Consider the following 4,280-nt stretch of genomic DNA (forward strand, 5'->3'; position numbering starts at 1 on the left):
CTGATGAATCAGTAGTAATATACAGGTAGATTAGGAAAACATAGTAGGGAAATGGCCATCCACATCACTGTTGGAAAGAAATATAAAGGAAAACTTTTTGGTAATTAGAGACATTTGGAATTATGTTTTTATGTTACCTGAAAGCATTGAGTTCTCTAAGTTGTCTGATATTCCCTGAGGTAAACTCCATAACCATAAATATGAAAAAGAGTAGGTTTTGAGGCTTTGTGGACAATGGATGAGCATTAGGAGAATGGAGATCTTTAGGAGAATTGACCAAGGAGAAAGAAGACTGTGGTCAGGGTGACTGTAAATCAGGTAAGAGCAGATGTGAGTATATATCAACTATTGTTTTATCTCATCTATTGGCCCAAAAGCTAATCTTAGCCTTTGTTTTGGCATTTAGTTGTCTACATTTAGCTGTTTTAATACATTTATATATTTATTCACATATCTCTTTTTTATATATTTTTTTAAGATTCTGGAATTCTGTTCTTTCAAGGAATCAGAACTGCTTTCTCTGACCAAGTAGTGGTCCTGCTACAGATTTAAGGACTCTCATATAAAAACAAAATAACAAAAAAACAAACAAACAAAAACCCTCTTTAGTCAATACACAGGTGCTTAAATTATTATGGAAGGTGGTATTGTTTGGATATTTGAAATTCAGACTCTAGAATCAGAAAATAAGGGTTCTTTGTATTCTTCTACCATTTATTTACCAGACAGTTAAACTATCTATGCTTTAGGTACATTTTTCATAAAGTAGGACAGGTAATCATGGTACCTACTGTATTTGGATTTTTTTTTGGAGGGGTGGGCAGGGAAGAATTATATAGTTCTTACTCTGGTACTGAGTATGTAGCAAGCACTCACCATACATTAGCTATGCAGTAGTAATGCCCCGCCCTCTGGGGAATGTTAGATGTTGTCTTATTGACATGTGGAAGAGAAGAAAGTCTATATGACTAAAGGCTATATGTCTCCTTGAGACAGCATTTTATCATAGCAAGAAGAAAAGTTTGCAAATAAGTTCTTTGAGAGCTAAGGTTGTTCAGAATACAGTCCCTTGTCTTTAGTAGATTAATAATAAATATTTGTTCAATTGGGAATCAAATCCACAATGTTTTGACCTTGGTAAACAATCATATCTAGGGTCTTCATTGACTCTACTCTGCAGCAATGAGGGCTGTCATGAGTCTTTTTAAGCCAGCTCTTGTGGATCTCATTTTCTTTATGGGTAATATGAAGGGAAAGAGAAGATACCCTTTCTTTAAGCTCCATACCAGCTCTATGATGCTGAAATTCTCTGACTATCCCTAGTATACTATGATAAAATTGTACTCTCTGGGAATACAACAGGGAGCACCAAAACTGGGGTGGGTACAAGGTGGAATAAATCTGGAGGTGCAGAGATGTTCTGTCTTGCCCTAGGACTTGAAGCCTAATGCACATCCTGTTTCACCTCCTTTCCCTTCCAATTAAATGGAGTTCTGCTGCATTCCAAGTGCAAGATAAACAAGGCATTTATCCCAGTCAATTTTAACAACCTTCCCTTTGTACATTTGCATATAGCTTAACTTTCATACAACCACGGGAAGCTCATAAAATCTCAGCCTGCGCTGACCATAAAAAAAAAGGTATTTTTGTATATTGTTGGGTTTGTATACTTCCTTGAGGCACTAGAGGAACTGCAGGAGCCTTTAAAACTAATTAACAGCCCCCTGTTGGGGACATGGCACTTTGCAGTGATTTATCCTGGGTGGGAGTGCAGACCTGTGCTGCAAGAACTTCCAAAGCTGTGTGCAGATCTGAGGGGATTTGTGAAGCGGTGTTATTTACCACACACCTCCCACTACCCACTTTTTGGTGGAGACTGGAATCGAAATATCTAATGCATCCCCATCTTAACAGGAGAGATGACAACAGGTAATTCTTTACAACGGTGCTGCTGCTACAGTTATAGCCTCCCAGAACTTAAGATGAGTTCCCCCTCCCACTACATACGTTACTGTGTGTTTTAGCAAGTCAGGTTAGAGTGCTGCCTGGTACTTCTGACGTGTTTTAAAACATGTATGACTCTAGAACCTGGTGTAGTTATTGCTGTCCTAACGCTTTGGGCTGCAAACAGTTTCCCTTTCTCCCAGTAATAGAATGCTCTGATGCTATTAGATACTAGATTTTTAAAGCACTTTTTCCCTCAGTAATTTTCTAGCTGCAGAAGCAGATTTATTTTCAGTGGCTAATTTCCCCCCACAAGTCCCTGAAATAGTTATGAAGGGCATGGGGGCAACATGGTTGTTTCCATTCCCACTGACTCCCTCCCCAGTGCTCCCTTCTCACATAAGGGAGTTTATTTTTGACCAGCAAGTAGACTTGAGATCAAGCAAGAAAAAAAAAAGAAAGAAAGAAAAGAAAACTAATTTAGTATAAGAGAAAAAAAAAACATACAAGCATTCCAGGGACGAAGATCCAGAATGACTGGAGTATTCTTGGATCCACCTACATCATGTGCTAGCTGAGTAGCCATCGAGAGTTACTACAGCTTTCCAATCCTGAATTTCTTCATCAATAAAATGAGAATTAAATGAAACAATCTTTTCCTGAATCTTAGCACAATCAGTATCCCATGGAAAGGTTGAAATGGATTTATAAATGAAAGAAGCTTTGATTGGAGAATTTCTGGCATCAGAGAATTTACATTTGAACTAGACGTGAGCATTATTCTTACATTTATAGGTCTACCTGGTGTGTCTGAATGAGAAAACAAGTAGGCTTTGGCTTTGTCCCTCATCTCCACTGCCTTGTCACCTATTCTACTTCCTACTTGTGCTCCCAGGGAGTCCTCACCCTTTGCCCCTAGTCTACATTTGCCTTCTGAGAGGCCACAGGAACTCACCAACTTTTTTGACTCATTCTTATATGGTTCCATGATTATCTTAGTCTTCAGTATTGAATTGTAAACCCTCACAGCCAAGACAGGATCCCATGTGAACTGTGCTATGGCCATTCTAACATAGATATACCTCAGGTAAGGCTACCATCTTGAACTATAAGAGGATAGATTCAGATTTATTCTTATCTATAAAAAAGCATTAATTTAAAATATATTTTTAACTTTCTTTTTTAGTATTTCTATTCTTTGTTAAGTCTGAAGGATATGAAATAGAAGGAAAAGAGAGAATATGCACAGAACGCAAGCTCAGATAGACATAATATGGATTCATTCTACTAAACAAACAAAACCAACTTTTAATTCAGTCATGTTTGGATATGGCACTTTTTTACTGAAACAAGATCATTGAAAAAATATGACATGAAAATATTTAGTGAAACTCTTGAACACATGAAAGGCATTGAAAAATGAAAAAGTTGGGGTACCTGCATGGCTCAGTTGGTTAAGTGTCCAGTGCAGCTCTTGGTTTCGGCTCAGGTCATGATCGCATGGTTTGTGAGTTTGGTTCTGAGCGGACAGCACAGAGCCGGCTTGTGATTCTCTCTCTCCACCCTCTCTCTGCTCTTCCCCCACTCATTCTCTCTGTCTCTTTCTCTTGAAATAAATAAATAAACTTTAAAACAAAAAGGAGAAAAAAAAGATTAACAATGGAAAATACCACCTTTTATTTATACAGCATTCTGCATATTTTAAAGATTTTTTTCTTTTATGACTAATAAAAGACTGAATCCCACATTATTTGTGAAAGACCAGGGAAGGTATTTTTTATCCAAATTTATGGATAAAGAAACAGTTTCAGGGTCCAAGGTCATATGATAAATAAGAAGTTCCTCTCTGTGGCAATTAGGCTTATGAAAAAAAATCCTCAACAGAGTCTAGAAGTTTTTGTTTTTGTTTTTTTTGTTTTTGTTTTTGTTTTGTTTTGTTTGTTTGTGTTTTTAAATTGGCATATTCTAAATCCAGTCAGAAAAATGAGAGGGTAAAGCAAGTCAGTTAGAAGAGAAAAAGGACATTTCTCTTTTTTTCTTCTTGAAATGTATTAAATGCAACTGTAGTTTTGAGAATCTGAATATACAAAATCTGAAATTAGCCAGTTTTGGAAACACACAGTACCAATTTGGATTTATAAGATTAAACAGGGAAACATTTTTTTCATACTTTTAGATTGATATACCAACTTTGTTTTTATTAGTTTAAAATAATTGTATAGATATATGTGTATTGACAAGAAATGATATGGGATGTTCATCATATACATTTAAGGAAAAATATGAAATAAATTTTAATTCTGTTTCTGTTTAAAATACCTATATTTACTTATATG

The 4,280-nt window shown here is 36.1% G+C and overlaps 1 pseudogene; it reads right to left on the reverse strand.

Annotated features, from left to right (window-relative positions):
* The window catches only part of LOC109262974 (E3 ubiquitin-protein ligase Mdm2-like), a 98,661-nt pseudogene extending 96,131 nt beyond the window's left edge, over window positions 1-2,530 (reverse strand).
* Window positions 2,531-4,280: the final 1,750 nt, after the last annotated feature.

Source organism: Panthera pardus, unplaced genomic scaffold (genome assembly GCF_024362965.1).
Source record: "Panthera pardus isolate Hobbes unplaced genomic scaffold, ASM2436296v1 HiC_scaffold_26, whole genome shotgun sequence".
Classification (NCBI taxonomy): domain Eukaryota; kingdom Metazoa; phylum Chordata; class Mammalia; order Carnivora; family Felidae; genus Panthera; species Panthera pardus.